Below are 19,997 nucleotides of genomic sequence, written 5' to 3' on the forward strand. Positions count from 1 at the left end.
CTTCAAATTTTATCATCATTTATTGGCAGCACCATGGGCCACTGCAACAGCGGCGATGCGTTGAACTGTTCAGTATCCTGGGGGCCGGCTGCACGTTAGCAGCAAAAGAAAAGTAAGCGACCTGCAGTCCGGCTTCGATAGCAGGAAGTTTTGACATCCACAGGAAATCTGCTACGACGGGTAACACCTCCATGATTCTGTCACCCGCTTAGGCAAAAAATGTCATTTTTTCATGCTATGATTGACCACATATTTGAAGTTCCTATGCTATTGCCACAGAGCTTAAGTGCATTGCAGTCAACAGCGGCTATCCGGCTAGTCTTGTGCAAAAACTATTTGAGGCTAAACCTAGTAAGCACACCAGTTCTTAATTCCTTAGCGGATCGCAACGGCATGTCGGGCAAAAACGTCTCTCTGCCTTTGCATACACTCCGTTATAAACTGACTTGTCCATCACCCGAACTGGTGACAGTCTTCCGCTAGTCGGTACTTCTTTCCTTCAGTACCAAATGCAAAAACGAAATTCAGGTACATACGGCAATTGTGACTTATCTCAGAGGTTCATTTCGGCGTACACCTGGGTCAAGTGTGCGAGCTTTGAAGTGAACGCAGCATATTGCCTTCTATAATGTCCTGAATTTTTACTGGAAACTCGATAAGTTCGAAGCTCCCACGGCTGCAACAGAACTACGCGGATGCAGATATGTAGTACTCATTATACGGCACAGCATAATTGCAGTTAGTTAGCAGGAACACCATTTCTCTACTCTGGAAAGACACGGGACGTAAAGCTGGCAGGAAAAAATTTTAAGGCCGTAGTATAAAGCGCCCTGTAGACGGCGAGAAATGAACCTTTCCTGTTCTGCAGTCACTCAGTGTTATAGCTAACTAAGGGGCACCTACTGCAGCGATAGGTGTCATTTTATGAACGGTTGCGCCTAGCTTTCGCGGCCCGTAGCACAAGTAAAGCGACACACAACACCACGTATGTGATAATTAGACGAGGAAACTTGATTTACAGTTTGCTTGTACAGCGTTTTCTCTCTCAGCTAATCTTCGAGAGTATTGTAATTACTCTGTGTTTGCCCCTCTCCGTATGGATAGAGCTATTCTCGCGCGGTATTTTAATTACAGACGAACATGTGTTAGGGGGTGTTCGTGAGAACTATCTCGAAAGGTAATCATCACTTAAAAGAAATGCTCAGTTGGCAACGATTTCCGATGTAAAAAAGCCATCTGAAGCACACGTCGCTCACTAAGTCGAACACCTGAACGCGCACGCAATTTGCACAAAGAGGTGAGGGGGTGGATTGTACTGTACTGACTTAGGAAGATGGGAACAATTTTCTGAGTGCATTTCACATTCTGCACTGTCATGTCACGGGTATTTACACATGAAAAGAAATTGGGAAAGCTACTGGTTGAGAATATCAACGACTGTTTCATGAACGAGGAATATGCTTTGAAAGGTTTTTTTTTTAAGGTTCAGATGCTTATTCACCGCGGAAACGATGTCCTCTTCCCAGTAACAGGGTTGCATCGGAAAAATAGGACCAGAAAAACATTAATGTTGTTGTTGGTGGTAGTGGTAGTGGTGTTCTGCCGTCAGCAGTCCAAAGTCTGGCTCGATGCACCATTTTAACTTGCTTACTGGATGGAGACTAGTATTCGGCACTCCTACACATCCGGTTAATCATCAAAATGGCTCAAGTGGCTCTGAGCACTATGGGACTTAACTTCTGAGGTCATCAGTCCCCTAGAACTTAGAACTACTTAAACCTAACTAACCTAAGGACATCACACACATCCATGCCCGAGGCAGGATTCGAACCTGCGACCGTAGTAGTTGCGCGGTTCCAGACTGTAGCGCCTAGAACCGCTCGGCCACGTTAATCATCAGATCATCTGTTTATTTAATGAACGTTTGAAAAAAAAGCGTAATTCCGACATTTTAAAACGTATTACAATGAAATCCAGACCTTTAGCTGCTTACAGCCGTTGATAAATATGTGCCCCGACTGGGATGCGAAACCGGGATCTCCTGCTTACGTGGCAGACTACCCGTCTGAGCCATTGAGGATACAGGTACTTATCTCTGGCACGCTCCCCGTGAGACCCACATTCCCAACTTACTGTCCACACACTACATTTGCGTGCCCCTGCCCATTATACTCATTACGCGCGGCAGTCAGTCTATCAATTCCCGTAAGAGTTCGGGCAATGTGAGTGCATCCGCACTGAAGAAGATCATTGGCCGGTAAGCCTTATCTATATGAAGATTCATATATTTTAAAACATATGTAAATGTTCCTCATTTTTTAAATTTTTGTATCGCCACTTGTATCTTAAAAATGTTTGGCTGTAGAGCAGGATCTTAAACCACGAAACCGCCGTGCTGTTCACGTGCACACCCTTGGAGACATTGCAAAGATGAATAATTGCAGACCAGTAATTGGAATGAGAGAAATAGAAAGGAAAGGGGCTGGGAAAGAGACACGAAGGAAATAATGATTTCTAGCCTCACACTGCATTGCGGCGATGCAACGGCGAGAGTTGAAAGCTAATGGCGCACCAGGACTTGGTCCCAGATGCTCCGCTTCACTGTAACGGTCGTCTTAACCGCCTATTTTTTTCGTTTTAGTCTTTTTGTTTTTTCCTGATTGCCCACAAGAAATCATTTGGCCGAAAAATTGAAGTAAACTCTGTGTAAGTCCAAGAGCAATTAAAAAAGTTTTCTTTGGTTGGTGGCAAAAATGATCATTGCATTTGTGCAACCTCTTGTGTAGTGGAACGGAACAGTAAATTAAAAACAAATGCATCGCCCGGGAATCGAACTCAGACCGCCCACCAAGTTTAATTGTTTATTTAATTTTTATTCTTTTTTTATATAATTGAGGAGCACAGTTGGCGGCAGGCTGGAGGAGGCAAGGCGAGAAAATAATCAACAAGTACAAGGGAGCCATACCTCAAAAGATATGACGATAATGTGAACAAATAAGGGCCATCTTGTCCGCTGGGATCACCTTATCGAAGCGGGCAGCGAGTTAGAGGCTGTCGTCATTTTAAGACCAGACCGCGGAATGTCCGGCGCCGCTGCACACTGCCAGAGATTGTTTCTGTTAGCGAATGGGAATCGTGGAAACATCACTCCTGCAAGTCTTCTCACACCCGCCACACACCAGATGGGCGGTGGGTCCGTGAAGGACGATCCCACAGTTACGAAAAAGGTTCCGGTATTGCGTTTTGTTTGTTAAGATCATCAACTCGTCCATCATGTATTGCCACAAACCGAGGACTTCCTTTTCGGCATCGCGGTACGTGTAGCGTATCGCAGTTCCTTGTACCCAATTGACCACATTCATCCGGGCCATAAAGGGAAATAGACAGCGTCGGGATGAAAGAGGTCCAAGGGCACAATTGAAGCAAAGGGCGGGAGGAGGGGGGTGTGGGGGTGGGGTTTAGGAGCAAAGCCAGTATTTGGCGGATCAGTTTCCAGCACTCGCGTTTAAAAAATTTGAATCGCTTCACTATTTTACGTGTCAACCGCGCGCAGTGGCCACGCTAATTTTCTCTGTATGGTTCCAAATTTTAGTATTTGTACCGCCGAGGCGAGTACTTTTTTTTTTTTTTTTTGTTGCAAGGTCGTTACCGCCTCGGTCATCCCAACACGCTCTCCCGCAAATCCAAATTCCCAACTTATTGCCAGCCGCACCACAACGACCCCCGCCCAATACTCTCGTACTCGCAGATTTCTGACTTCCCTAAGAGTTCGGACGTTGGTTATGCATCCGCACTGGAACGTTTTTATCAAACAGCCGTCACGCACATCCAATAGAAGAGACGCCAGTCCTATCTATAACGCTTTCCGTGGTATCACATGTTATGATCCGTTTACATTGCACTCCCGTAGAGAGCGCAGAAAGAGTGACTATTTAATTTTTCCTCAGACCTCGCGGGAGCAGTACGTACATTCCTACATTCCTCACTTAGCACTGATTCTCGAATCTTTGTAAGTAGTGTTTCGCGGAATAGTTTGCGACTGTTTTCAGCCGGCCGGTGTGGCCGAGCGGTTCTAGGTGCTTCAGTCTGGAACCGCGCAACCGCTACGGGCGCAGGTTCGAGTCCTGCCTCGGGCATGGATGTGTGCGATGTCCTTAGGTTAGTTACGTTTAAGTAGTTCTAAGTTCTAGGGGACTGATGACCTCAGATGTTAAGTCCCGTAGTGCTCAGAGCCATTTTTGACTGTTTTCAAGAATCTGCCAGTATTAGCTTTTCTGCATTTCTCTGACGCGCTATCGTGGGTCAGACAAACATGAAACCGTTCGCTGTGCTGTAATGTAATGTCGTGTGGATAGGCCCTCCAGTCGGGTACACCGTTTGCCTGGTGCAAGTCTTTTGAGTTGACGCCACTTCGGCGACTTGCGTGTCGATGGGGATGAGTTGAGGATGATGATGACAACAACACAACACCCAGACCCTGAGCGGAGAAAATCACCGTCCCAGCCGGGAATCGAACCCGGGCCCCTTGGCATGATATGCCGTACCGGGGGGACTGTTCGTTTTGCTATTTTTAGTGTTCGTCCAATATTTCCAGATAGTCCTATTCGATGATGTATCGTAAGTGTGTTGTCCGCTTTGTAGATCCGTTTTACCATATCCTACTAGTGAACTGAAATACTGTGTTGGTACAGGAAAAACGTACAAGGAGATGCAAAAGTAATAGAAAAAGCGGAAATCTGTCGTTTAAAAAGTTCTTCCCGGAGCGTGACCCATGTTTCAGAACAGTGCACAGAGGGAAATGTCAATTTTATAGTAATGAAGAAATTTCTTCCTTATTCCTTTACTATTAGAAGAATTTTTTATCTCAATGAGGTTTCCTCGTCGGAGAGGACGCCGTATGTTACCTTGTATCTCCTGTCCGATATCCCGGTCCTATTACAGGGATCATACGTCATTGTAGGTGCGCAGGCGCAGTAATAACTGTTTCCTGGCACTTAAAAGTAGCTGTCTGGCAACTGTTCAAACGAACCGAAACGCCCTGTTTCTTGGAATTGTGATAATGCAGTTCAGTTAATCGAGTCCGCAGATACCCTTGGGAACACCTTGACTCATATTAGGACGCGCACAGTTGTGCAACAGCGAATGGTTTGCAGACCAAAAGGATATAGGTGACTGCATCTTTCGAATCTGTTGATTTCTGTGTTGTGCAACCGTGGCACTGAGATGGGCGTGACAGGATGTATGGTAAAGTATTGTAACTGCACAAAAAAACTTAAGTGTACCATCTGCTTTACCTACGATTCACCTTATGTGAACATTCCATTTCGAATCCCGCAAGCAGTTACACAGAGGTATTGGTAAGCATTGACTGATTCCAGCTCTGACCCATTGATATGTTTTCACGTTTTGCGAAATGGAAGTTCTGCTTCTCTGAGCATGTTATGCAAGCTGCCAATCTTTGCAAGATCTGAATTGATATTTTGTGCCCCTATTACGGATAGTACTTCGCTGTAGATAATTGCATCATCTGTAAGGAGCCTCAGGTTCCTGGTATCAGAATAGTCCGCAAGGTCATTGATATACAGCGAGAACAGTACGGGCTCACGGCACCTTTTCCTAGCTCACGTTAATTCTGAATCTGTCGGTAATACCTCATACAAGATAACACGCTGCGTCCTCTGCGGTAAGAAAACCTCATTCAAATCAAAAATCTTCTGATGTGAACGGCATTTTTTTCATTACTTCAAAAAAGCTATTTCCATGCGCATTGCTGTAAAACACACGACTTACTCGTGGCAGAACTTTTAAATGATGGATTTCCGTTTTTCCTATTACTTTTGCATCTCCTTGCACGTTCACCTTGGGCCAACATCAATATGCCATTAGTCGCACGTTGCTACAGCTGCGCAGCTTTATAATGAACAGAAGAGGAGAACACGTAATGTTACAGAGCCAAGCATGTCGGAACGATTTACCTCGCTTTCGCTCCGCATGTTTACAAAACTGCGTTCATCTATGAGAGAGGCTCTATTAAAAAGTTAGGCCGTGAAACTGCTGTCCCCTCCAGCGGGTTCGTTGACGTCTGCCTTTCCTATTAGGCGCAAAGTTAAGACGTTCAGTATACACTTCAGCACCGTCAAATAAACGTCCTAGGTATAGCTTAATAACACGTTATGTTCCAAAGTCGAGACTGAGCGGGCAGTCGGCTGTTTTTTACCAAAGTCATCGCTTCTCCCTGGGCCGTTTGTTGTGTACTATAACGCACTATGGAATCTTGCAAGTATCCTTTGTTTCATCGTAATGATACGCAAACTCGCTTCCATTAAAGGACCAGTGGAGCGTAACTAAACTGCTCAAAAAGTACTGTTAATCCTGCACATCTGCGGACATGTGTCTGTGATTCAATGGCAGCAAAGAATAAAACAATAATTTGGTGATCAGAACGTAAAAGAATGGGATAACTTAAATCAAACACACAAAAATAAGCGAAATAAAGGCAGTCTGTACCAAACCGCAAATTTTCCACATCATCTAAAGCAAAATCTGCTTTGTATAATATTGTACACCGTTCTGCCACTCCCTAAATTCTGTAACGCGCTTGGCTCCTCTCGGCGCCCTCCCCCCTTCCCAGAAGGCAGTCGTCTGGTTGCTGTGGAAGTCATTCAGTGTGTGACGGCGCACAGCAAGTGTCTACCTGCCCAAATTTGCTCAATCAAGTTTATATCTGCAGAGACTCCAGGCCTTTCGACTGATTTCTGCCTCTATCATCTTGAAAGACGAACCGTGTTAACTGTACGGCTGGACAATAGGTTAGAAAATACTGTCCCGACACTGCACAGTCCTTAAAATACCGTTGGCAACAAACAGAGGAATCTGACATACGTAAGTGGTACCGAACGAAAACATGACCGACTCACCTCCATTACGAACGAGTGCTGAGCCGCGTTCCAATACGTGAACGCCAACACGGTCTTCTGCATCTTCATATGTACTCTGTATTTCACACTTCAGTGCCTGGCAGAGGGGTCGTTCTAACACTTTTTCTCTACCGGGTGAGTCAAAAAGGACTTTACAATTTTGGAATGGTATATAAATTTATTGAGATAACTTACAGAATTGGTAGATGTGTCATTTTGTCGCAAACAACCTTAAGTTTCACATAGAACTGTCAAGTGTCATTTTTGTTGTATGTAACTACCATTTTTGATGCAGCAAACATGTCTCCATAATTAATGTCTTCCCACACTCTTTGCAGCAAATCGGGCGTAACTTGTCAACAACCCGTCTCAACAAAGTTCTTGTGCCAAGAGTAAATTGCAGGTTCTTTAGCGTATTCGGTGTGAAATTTACGCCGAACAGTTGGTGCAGAGCTCGTTTCATAAAACCAAAACACAAAGCGAGCACGCTCCGCACCAGTGAAAAATAGCCATTTTACCTGTGCACTACGCTCGCATTCCTGGTGGCAGAGAGGTGTACTGATGCACTACGTGAATCAATCATGAGGTTGTTTGCTATAAAATTAAACATCTATCGATTCCCGTAAGTTATCTCAATAAATTTTTATATCGTTCTAAAGTTGTAAAGTCCTTTTTGACTCACCCTGTATTTCCGAGTGACCTCTAATTTATCTTATTTCATTACAATGTTCATTTCTCCCTATGTCCGTTGGCTTCAACAAAATATTTTCGCATTCATAGGAGAACGCTGGGGACTGAAATTTCGTGAAATGATTTCGCCGCAACGAAAAACACCTTTGCTTTAATGATCGCCACCCCAACTCGCGTGTCATATCTGTGATACTCTTTGCCCTATATCGCGAAAATAGAAAACGAGTTGCCCTTCTTTGAACTTCTTCAATGTCCTCCATCAGTCATACCTGGTAAGGATCCCACACACTGCATAGCAGTACTTCAGCAGAGGACGGGCAAGCGTAATGTACGTAGTCGCTTTAGAGGATTTGGTGAATCTACTAAACGTTCTGTCAATAAAAGGCAGCCTTTCATTCGCCCTACTCGCGACATTTTATGTATGTCTAGTCCAGCTGAAGTTGTTCACAATTGTAATACCTAGGTATTTAGTTGAATTGACGGCCTTTGGATTTCTGTGATTTATCTTGAAACCGGAATTTAACTGATTCCTTTTAGTACTCATGTGGATCACTTAACACTTTTCATTATTTAGAGTCAATTGTCTCGTTTCGCGTGGATTAGGAACAGCAGCGGGCGTGAAATACTTCCTTTGCGAGTGCTAGATATCACTTCTGTTTTACTCGATGACTTTCCAATTACTACAAACCGTGATATTTCCGACAGGAACTCACTAATCCAGTCGCACAACTGAGGTTATACTCCGTACGCACGAGGTGTGATTAGAAGTCGCTTGTGAGGAAGTGTGTCAAAAGCCGAATCAATTTGAGATTCCCGGTTAACAGAACTCAATACCCGAATATAGAGCTAGTTGTGCTTCATAAAAATAATATTTTCTGAATCCGTGCTGACTATGTGTCAATAGGTTGTTGCCTTCAGGATAACTCATAACGTTCGAACACGATCTATATTCCGGAATCCTACGGCACATCAGCGTTCGTGATATGTGTCTGTAATTCAGCGGATTACTCCTATCCCCTTTCTTACCTTTGGTGTGAGCGATTGTATGTGATGCTAAGTATGGAGCTATTGTATCAGCAAACTGGGAAAGTAACCTACTGGTGCACCAATCACGACCGGAATACGTGCCTTCATTAGGTGATGAAAGCTGCTTCGCTACACTGAGGACATCTGCTTCTAAGTAACTCATGTTGGCAGCTGTTATTGAATCGAATTGTGGAATATTACTTCGTCTTCTTTGGTGAAGGAATTTCGGAAAACCTTATTTTGTACCTCCGCTTTAGTGGGTCTGCCACCGGTAAAATTACCATAGTTATTACACTGTCATGTCACTGATAGCGCGGTCCCTCCCGCCGGAGGCTCGAGTCCTCTCTCGGGCATGGGTGTGTTTGTGTTGTTCATAGCATAAATTAGTTTAAGTAGTGGGTAAGTCTAGGGACCGACGACCTCAACAGTTTGGCCCCCTAGGAATTCACACGCATTTGAACATTTTTTATTGCACAGTGGAGGTATTGATACCGCATTGCCGTTGTTGCATTTTACATGCGACCAGAATGTCTTTGGTTTTTCTGGCAGATTTCGAGAGAGTTTTCCGTTGCGCGAACTATTAAAACCATCTCACAGTGAAGTCATTGCTAAATTTCGATATTCTGTAAATCATCGCCAATCTACGATTGTCAGTCGTCCGACAAACCCTGCACTCGTCAGTGAAGAGACCCTGGCGCCGTTGACCTGGGTTCCGCCACGCCTGCTGATCCTAACGGTCACCTAGAGGACAAATTCGTCGTGTGGAGACAGGTGTAACTACTGTCGTGGTCGACGCAGCGATCCCAGTTACCTTCCAAAAATCCTCGGTGTACTGGCGAGTGGTAATCAGCAGCTGTTGTTAAGCACAGACGATTACTGAAGGCAGGTCTTCCGTGTTCTGTGCCGCTGTGTTGCCCTGAACTCTGCGTGCCGCCGAGCAGCAAGCCGTCAACTCGTTTGATAGAAGAGCTATGCATCAGTGGGAAAGTGAATGGCTCGAATTGGCGAATAACTATTTTCAGCGAAATCGACCACTAAGGCATGGCGGGTCTGATGCCAACCGCGCTCATTGATGGAAGTGCTGCTCACCAGACAGGGGAATAGGACGCACTCCAGTGAGACACGGTTTCGTCCTCTAGCGGGAAGAGCCACGAATATGTGAAGTTTGTAGTATACCAGTTTCGGTCTAGCTTGTTTCAGCTAGATTTCTATGCTGAAGTAAGGGCAGTCCTCAGTTTGGGTGGAGGCGTGTCCACAATCTCGCAGACGTCGACACGCAACACGGGACATATGTTTTAAAAGTCTGTTAATGTCAGCTCTCATTCCGAAAGGCTAGGGGAGAGGCAGTGAACAAGCTCTGAGTGGATAACTCGACGAGGCGATTTAGCATTTTTACTCATCGATTTTAATGCCATAATTTAAGGATCATAAAAGCGGTCTTTTTTTTTTTTTTTTTACACCTGGTTGTTGGATTTTAACACATTATAAGCAACTTATACCTTGGGAACAGACATTGTCCCTCTTTTCCCCCGTGATCTACAAAATAATATCCAGACCGATCATCATCATTGCCATCATATCACAAAAGCGACTGAATATGCAGGGGTGGACAAAAATAGGGAAAACACCAAAAGCAAAACACGCTGCCATGCGTAATACGATGTCGGCTACTAAAACAGTTGGCATTCAAAACAGCTTGCAGTCCTCTCGGACTGGATGGATACAGATCCTTTAAGGGCTTCAGGGCAATCTTATACCATTCGTCCTGCAAAATATCGGCAAGTTCAGACAACGATAGTGGAAGTGGATAGCGATCACGCACCCGTCTACATCTACATCTACATTTATACTCCGCAAGCCACCCAACGGTGTGTGGCGGAGGGCACTACGTGCCACTGTCATTACCTCCCTTTCCTGTTCCAGTCGCGTATGGTTCGCGGGAAGAACGACTGTCTGAAAGCCTCCATGCGCGCTCTAATCTCTCTAATTTTACATTCGTGATCTCCTCGGGAGACCGCAAAGGCTCAGTAATACTGAGCCCTGGTGACTGTGATAGCGATGGGAGATGCGACAGTTCATCACTGTGTTCACAAAACCTATTCCTGACGATGTTAGCGGCGTGAGAAGAGGCCCTGTTTCTTGGGACACCATCACTTATGGGAAACAAACTTTGTACAATGGGATGGACCTGCTCACCCAAAATCGTTCCATAATTCTCGGCAGTAATACGGCTTTGCAGAGTAACCACGAGGACCCATGGAACACTACGATATGGATGCTCAAATCATCACCGAATACCCGCCGCCTTTCACTCTTGGGACGCAAAATCGGGCAGAAGTTGGAAACAGTGTGAAACGAGACTCATCCGACCAAATGACTTTCTTCCAGTGCTCCCCCAGCTTTTATGGCTTCGACGCCTCGTTTTCCTATTAGTGGCATTCTGCCTCACAGTCTCCAGTACCAAAGTAGAATGAACATGTTGTGACTTGGCAAGACAGCCGAGCCACTATGAGGTGAAGCCGAAAGGCACGCGTTTAAGCTCACGCAGACTGGCGTGAGGTCTGGAACAGTTAAAGGAGGTGAGACTAGTAAAAAAGTACGTAGCTTCTGGAATACTTAACTTTAATCCATAATTGGTAAACATCGGTCTGACGGTACGTGCATCACAAGATAAATAGCAATTGATAATGGCGCCTTGTTAGGTCGTAGCAAATGACGTAGCTGAAAGCTATGCTAACTGTCGTCTCGGCAAATGAGAGCGTAATTTGTCAGTGAACCATCGCTAGCAAAGTCGGCTGTACAACTGGGGCGAGTGCTAGGAAGTCTCTCTAGACCTGCCGTGTGGCGGCGCTCGGTCTGCAATCACTGACAGAGGCGAAACGCGGGTCCGACGTATGCTACCGGACCGCGGCCGATTTAAAGGCTACCACCTAGCAAGTGTGGTGTCTGGCGGTGGCACCACAGAACACGTGAAACAAATAGTGGGACAAGCTGATGTCAGGCTGAGATTTACAGGAAGAATCTTAAGGACACGTACTTCATCCGAGAAAGACATGGCTTGCAAAACACTTGTTCGACCCATTTTTGAGCGTTGCTCATGAATCTGGGGCCCTTAGTAGATTGGATTAATAAGAGAATTAGACAAGATCTAGCGAAGAGCGTCTCGATCCGTCACGGGGTCTTTTAGTCGACGCGAGGTCATTACGGAGTTGGTCAACAAATTCCAGTGGCAGACGCTACAAAAGACACATTGTGAATGGCAGAGAGGCTTTATACTGAGATTCCGAAAGCGTACCTTCCCTATCACCGACAACACGACACACTATGAATGACACCACCAGTACTTCCAGAACAAATACGGACTCAGTAAGCGACGTACTAACCAACAGCAGATGGCGGTTATAATTATGGTATGGTGTCCAAGCACGAAAATGCAGTCGCAGATGTTGTAAATAAGTTCAACAATCTATCGTGACAGTAACGCGTTTCAAAACTACTGCACATTTCATATTTTCAGAGTGGTTTGTCAGGATTTGGATAGCACTGACATACGAGACGTTGAAGCCCGATGGATTCCTTTCAGCCGGCCGGAGTGGCCTTGCGGTTCTAGGCGCTACAGTCTGGACCGCGCGACCGCTACGGGCGCAGGTTCGAGTCCTGCCTCGGGCATGGATGTGTGTGATATCCTTAGGTTAGTTAGGTTTAAGTAGTTCTAAGTTCTAGGGGACTGATGACCTCAGCAGTTAAGTCCCATATTGCTCAGAGCCATTTGAACCATTTTTGATTCCTTTCACAAAGAGGAATGTATTTCCGCTGATGGTCTTTGCTGTACTCTTCGACAACTTTGGAGACGTCACGACACGGAAGAATATGAATTTTATTACTGTTCGTTTCATTCACAAGAGTTTAAACGGCCTCTTAAGTTCCTGTCTAACCATACACTAGGAAATTGCTGCAAATTAGGAAATAAACAGCCAAATATTTCTTTCATCCTTCGTTTTCCAATGAGACGCAAATGTAAATAACATATAATATTGCAGAACATACTTGTATTACGTTCATAATGAAGTCCCAGAATGTGTTAAAATGCTAAGACGAAAAAAATATTAACGTATAGTAGGACAGGAACTTACTTTCTTCGACTCTGTACTCTGCGTGTCAATCCTCTACGCTGTGCTGAAGACATGTGTTTTTCGTCTTTTGTGTCGGCTTTCGTGGTACCTCTTGAATGCGTATATCGCTGATGCGTCATTAGCTGTCATACCGAATGATCAAAACTAAACTTTCCCTATTTAGCACGTTATAACACAGAAACTAAGTACCGTACGAATACCAAACTTGGGAGCATTAATGTCCAGAGGTTGGGATGCATGATTTCAATGCGTCACAGCGCCACCATCCAGTTCCGACTATGACCACCAGGTGCCGTGATCAGTCATCGTGATTCATAGTCTCGCAGACCAGACCAGTTGCAGTGCACTTGTTGACGTGTCAACATGAGCTTAGACAAGAGGAGCAGGGCATTTTTGGTGAAGCTCTATTATCAAACGAACAGTAATGCTGCAGCTGCACTTCGAGAATATCGGCGGCTGAAAGTATTACGGAGGATCCTCTATCTTCACCTGCTGTGCGGAACATGATGAAGAACTTCGAATCGACTGAAGAACTGGGCGTCTCTGCAGGAAGAGACCGACGACCGGTTGCACCACGGCTGGTTGATGAAATCGTTGTTGCTATGACAGACAACGCTGCGCGCAATTCCCAATCGTCAGGCAGTGTGCGTGTGTGTCACGACAGTTGAACATTCCGTGGTCCACTGTACGGTAGGTGCTCCGAACCATTCTCAAATGGTATCCGTACAAGATCCAAATCGGACCGCGGCTTGCACCGTAGGACGCACGATGACGTCTTGACTTCCACTTTCTCGTCAGGATTAAAGTTGACCATCCTATAGACAGACGAAGCTCATTTTTCTGTGAGGGTGACGTGGCCACACAGAATGGCCGAGTATGGGGATTTTCTCTTCCAGTCACTGTGCATGAACTTCCTCTGTGTGGTGAACGTTCATCATTAGCCCAATTTTTTTTTTTTGAACAGGTTGGCGCTCAAGGACCAAAGACATGCAGTGTGACGAGCCAGCGTTACTGCGATATGCTTCCCCAACATGTCATACCCGCCATAGATGAGAGAGACGCATTTAACTCAACAGTTTTCATGCAAGATGAGGCCCCTAAGCACATCTGTCATGAAGTTCACCTTCTTCTCCGAAACACATTTGGAAACGATCGAATTATCAGCCGATCGTTTCCAAATGCTTGGCCGGCACGGTCACCTGATCTCACTTCCTGTCATTTCTGGTTGTGGGGCTACCTGAAGGACAGGGTTTACCAGGGGAACATTCACATCTGGAGACCTGAAGCGTTGAGAGGTAGCCAGCATACCTACGGACATGCTTCGTTCTGGTGTACAGAATACAATCCTGGGCTTTAAGACTCTTCTGGACACTAGTGGGCGCTATATTGAGCCCCTTTTGTAGCAATAATGATACCGGTATGTAATGGTACGATGTATGGTAGCACCACATTAAAAATGTTTCAGATGAATTGATTCTGCATTATTTCTCCTCTCCATGTTCTTGAAGGGTACAAAGTTTGGCGCGCGTATGGTAATTAGCTTCCGCGCTAGGAAAATTTTAATTATACCCACTCGGTATGATATTGTAAGCGTGGCGTGTTTGTAATAAATCTCCAACGTGCCGTTGCCTCAAAACGGCATACTAATAGATTTTTGGGCCTAAAAGAGCATCTGCCGTAACACGAAAGTCAGTGTGGCTTCTCCAAAGCTGTCTGAGATACGAATATATCAAAGATCATCAGCGGAAATTTACTCTTTTCTGTAAGGGGCATACATCAGTTCCCAACATCTACTGTCCACACGGCCGCCGACAGCGACGGAAGTGGGCCGCCGCGGCGTATCGCTGCCCCGCCTGTGGGACATGGCCGGCTGTGGCGCGCACCCGCCCACGCTGCTCGTTTCCGGCTCATTTGCGGCGGGCAATTTGTCGGCGACCCTCAGAGGGGCCGCGTCCCTTTGTCGGCGGCTTTTGCCCGCAGGTAGGCCGATTGTCGGGCCACACTGTGCTAAACGCCCACAATGGGCTCCCTGCGGCGCCGCTGAACACCCCTCCACCGCGCGCTTCACAGGGCACAGCCCCTGCATGAGCCTTGTCCGCGCCTGCTGCGTAACGCTGACAAGTGGCGGGAACTTTCAACTGAGTTGTCTGCACGGGCATTCGATGTGTCTCACGCACGGTGCAAGTCCTGCGTTAGGAGTTGCGCGGGAGTCGCTAGCCACGCGGACAGGTTGCGATGACCGCATGGCCCTATGGACCGTTGCTGGGAAACTGTGGCAAGCGACGGATCGCTTTTAAGAAATCCCACCCCTCTCCGCGTCACAGGCATGTCAGTCAGGCCAGAAACAAGATTACTACATAGGGCGTTGGTTCAATGCATTGTAGCATTCTAGAATTTTCATGTGACGTCATTGTCGAGAAGCGATACCTTTTAAGAAATTCTTCGAGGAACAGAGACTACTAGAAAAACTTCTGGTAAAAAGATGCCGACGCAGACGTATGCTGTAAACAAAATACGTTTATTTAAAACTTTACGCTACCTTTTCCAAAAAAAATGTTAGTTCAACAACATTTTTCACACTGTAGAATAATATTTTACTTTATTTTGTATCAGAATCCTGCCACTAATCATTACACCAATGTAAAATGGATATTCTTAGCTTTACACTTATTTTCAACTCAAGGCCAATCCATAACTTCATCTACAGCTACAGATTGCTCTGGTTTGCTATACTGAACAAATTTGTATGCATTCTTTCCGGTATATTCCCTCCATTAAACACGAGCTGAATCAAATCCTTGCAAACTAAATTTACCTAGCTTGTTACTAACGCACAATGTAAGCTTTTCCTACCGGTCCCTGTTCGTCGAAGAATTTCTTAGAAGCCTCACTGTCATTAGTTATACGCTCCTCTCTAACATTAATTCTATACGCATGTGTTGTAACCCTATTAATAATAAGATTACTGTAATTATTTTTAACAAACGTTAGATCATCTTAAAAATCTTAATGCCTGAACGTAGACATCTGTTTAGCATACAAATCAAACAGACCCGTACCCTCTTGTATAGTCCTAAAGTAACACACATTCGAAATACTTTCAGAATTGCCACTGGGGATGCTTTGATAAACAAACGAAATGTGTGTGATGATAATCTTTTCCAATTGTCAGTTAGTTTAAGGTGAAAGTAATTGTACTTCTAGAACATTTACAAATACACCCTTGCGGAGGAAAACACGGTGTGCTGCTGTGGAGGGTGACAGAAAGCTCAATAACAGCTCACGCGTGATGAAATGGGCAGTTCTATACAAAGGGACTACAGATGCCGCCAAATATTGGATGTGCATACTGCTATATGGGCATGTAAAGTAAATGAATACGTTACAGCTGAATAATATACAAGAAACTGTTTACCTTTACAGCATCTACTTGCAAACTGTGAACAAACCGTAGTCTTACCTGTAACAGAGAGAGAACAAAAATTAGCATAGGTATTTGGGTAGCAGATAAACAGTGTTCAAATGGTTCAAATGGCTCTGAGCGCTATGGGACTTAACATCTATGGTCATCAGTCCCCTAGAACATAGAACTACTTAAACCTAACTAACCTAAGGACATCACACAACACCCAGTCATCACGAGGCAGAGAAAATCCCTGACCCCGCCGGGAATCGAACCCGGGAACCGATAAACAGTGTCCTACAAACTGTGATAAGCAACATAAATAAGATGACAAGAGACATATGTCAAGTAAAAGATCATTATTATTCAGAAACATGTATCAGCTGTTGTGAAAACTGTTGTTCGATGATAACTGAGGCGTCGATGGTTCTGGACTACTGAATCTTCCAAGTGGAAGGAAATTACAGCTCCCTCTTTCCGTTCATCCTTTTATGTTACAGGAGACAGAGACATGTTGTGGATTAGCATATTTTTATGTCCATGACATGACAACATAGTGTGGTTGGTGGCTCAGATATCAAGAATCAAAACACTAATACAAAGGATCGAGATACGATTCCTGCTTGAAGTTAGGACTTTTTTCCTGGACTGTTAAAATAACTTTTTTCAGCGGCAGTGAATTACTTATACCAGAAACTTGATTAGTACCAGTTTCAGATTCCTCCCATTCCGCATTAAACTATAGGATCCTCTCCTGGGTATGCCAGTTCTTAGGTTTGTGGGCGGCAAGGATGTACCACCTACAACATGATCATTTCTAATGAAGCACTACAGTTTTAAATTGAATTTCCGGTTTATAAACTGTTCACTTTTCCGTTCTTGGAACATTTGGAAACTTGAGGAATAAGGTGACCTAGTTCCTTGACAAAATATTACGATCAACAAGTGCAATTTGTGTTTAAAGTAACAACAAGAAACAAATGGAAATGCCTAAAGTGACGACGGACGAATGCAACAATCGGTAGTGGCTTCGTAATGAGTGAGTGCTGGTCCCCAACAACCTGAGATGTATCATCATGACGAGGAAGCACAAAAGAGACAGGTATATGTCACGTAGGAATGAAAAATGGGAAGTGAACGAAAGTCAAGCGGCAAAGGTTGCACGAAAAATGTGAAGAAATCGAAAAATAAATGGTTGTCGGAAGAACTCATTCGGTGTGAACATTATGGGTGCAGTGGGAATTTCAGTATTAAAAGTAGAAGAGGGAGCAGGTACATCGAAACCCTCTACAAGAGGAAGATTTATCTGATTACGAGATCGAAAAAGAAATAAGAGTTGATATGAACGACATAAAGAAGCCATTATTAAGTCCGAGTTTAACAGAGCTTTGGATGACTCTTGATAAGGTAAGGAAATACGGGTAATAACATTCCTTCGAAAATTCTAAAATCACTGGGGATGTGGCAACCAAACGACTATCTACGTTGGAGTGTAAAATCTATGAGACTGGAGAATTAGATAAGAATTTCCGTACAATGTTATCCACAGAATTCGAAGATACCAAGAGTCAAGTGCGAAAACTATCGCACAATCTGCTTAACAGCCCACGCATCCAAGTTGTTGACAAGAACGGGGTACAGAAATGAAAAACGAAATTGGGGCTTTGTTAGATGACGATAAGTTTGGCCTCAGGAAAGGTAAAGGTACCATAGAGGCAATTCTGACGTTGCGCTTGATAATGCATCCAAATTTAAGAAAAATCAAGAGACCTTTGTAGGATTTGGCGACCTAGGGATACAACATGCTAGTGCAACCAAATATTGATTTCAGAGGTGCAGTGTTAAGATGGTAATGGGTCGATATAGCTCATGTGACAGTGACGCTAGGGGAACTTCAACGGGAATCTGTGGAAGAAAGTCTAGGTAATTCTCGCAAATTCCAGTTAGGTGCATTAAGAGTACCTAGTTTGGAAGGCTGATTGACTGTCCATCACATCCGTCGCCTAGGTAATATGAGAATAACGTGAGAGAGGTTATGGATGGTACAGAAGTATACAGACAGACATTTTGCACTCGCTAATATACAAGGCGTCAAAGAAAATATAGACTCACCGCGAGAAATGTTTGCTTGAACATAAAATGCCGCCCAAGCCCGCAGGATGCGCTGTTGTATTTGACCACGAAAGTCACCTGTGCGATGTCCTCAATACATTCCAAGTGTCAGTTGTGGTCACGGCAGTATTCTGTGTAGATGTGAGTGCATTACGTTGCAGCTAAGTGAATTGGAACACTGGCTAATTGTTGATGCTCGAATAGTGTGGTTGCTTCAGAAACCAAGAATGGTTCAAATGGCTCTGAGTACTATGGGACAACATCTGAGGTCATCAGTCCCCTAGAACTTAGAACTACTTAAACCTAACTAACCTAAGGACATCACACACATCCATGCCCGAGGCAGGATTCGAACTTGCGACCGTAGCTGTCGCGCGGTTCCAGACTGAAGCGCCTAGAACCGCTCAGCCACACGGCCGGCTGAAACCAAGAGAGCAGAATTGTTTGGTATTTCAAGATGCACAGTATCGAAGATTTATACTGTTTCAGAATGAGATTTTCACTCTGCAGCGGAGTGTGCGCAGATATGAAACTTCCTGGCAGATGCCTTTCGCGGCCAAGTGCTCTACCAACTGAGCTACCCAAGCACAACTCACGCACCGTCCTCACAGCTCTACTTCTGCCAGTATTTTTTATTTATACTGTTGTCAGGGAAAGTGGGAAAATATCATCCGCTAAGTTTCAACGCGAACGAAAGTGTCTGTTGAATGCTCGTGAAACACGACCGTTGAAGATGATTGTGGCAAAAAATAAGAGGACGACAGCTGCAAAATTCATTGCGGAACTGGATGTCGCACTCGCGAACCTTCTCAGCATCAAAATAACACGAAGGAAGTTCTATAAGAAGAGGAATTGCAGGTTCGAGCTGGAAGTACAAAACCATTCATCAGCGATACAAATGGAACAGGAAGACGTATTGCCGAAACTATAAAACCTGGCGTATGAAGCAATGGATTAAACTCATTTCTTCGAATGAGTCTTGTTCCACAGTTTCCAACGTCTCGTCGAGTTTACATCCCAAGAGTGAAACATGGCGGGAGCTCGGTGATGATTTGAGCAGTCGTATCGTGGTACGCCATGGGCTCCACGGGTAATCTGCAAGATCGCATTAGTGCTAAGGATTATGTGAGCGTTTTGCTGCTCACGTCCATTCCACGATAAAATGTTCTTCAATGGTGATGCTGCGATCCAAGAGGAGAGGGCCCCTTTTCACAGAGAACGCGTCGCCCAGGACAGGTTTCGTGAGCAGGAGGCCGACCACAGTCACTGGATATCCGCATCATTGAGCCATTGTTGTCTATTCTGAAGGGTGTACTCAACGACGGATCTGGGTGCACGAGTAGCAAAACGTCATTTTTCGGATGAATCCGGGTTCTGTTTACACCATCACGATGGTCGCATCCGTGTTTGGCGACATCGCGGTGAACGCACATTGGAAGCGTGTATTCGTCATCGCCGTACTGGCGTATCACCCGGCGTGATGGTATGGGGTGCCATTGGTTACACGTCTCGGTCACCTCTTGTTACCATTGACGGCACTTTGAACAGTGGACGTTACATTTCAGATGTGTTACGACCCGTGGCTCTACCCTTCATTCGATCCCTGCGAAACCCTACATTTCAGCAGGATAATGCACGACCCCATGTTGCAGGTCCTGTACGGGCCTTTCTGGATACAGAAAATGTTCGACTGCTGCCCTGGCCAGCACATTCTCC

General features: G+C 45.0%; 1 non-coding gene across 1 annotated transcript; it reads right to left on the minus strand.

Annotated features, from left to right (window-relative positions):
- Positions 1-3,508: 3,508 nt before the first annotated feature.
- LOC126420173 (U6 spliceosomal RNA) lies at positions 3,509-3,616 on the minus strand. The gene has a single exon (XR_007576037.1). It is a non-coding gene; the product is annotated as a U6 spliceosomal RNA (small nuclear RNA).
- Between the last annotated feature and the right edge of the window lie 16,381 nt (positions 3,617-19,997).

This window comes from Schistocerca serialis, chromosome 9 (genome assembly GCF_023864345.2).
Source record: "Schistocerca serialis cubense isolate TAMUIC-IGC-003099 chromosome 9, iqSchSeri2.2, whole genome shotgun sequence".
Taxonomy (NCBI): domain Eukaryota; kingdom Metazoa; phylum Arthropoda; class Insecta; order Orthoptera; family Acrididae; genus Schistocerca; species Schistocerca serialis.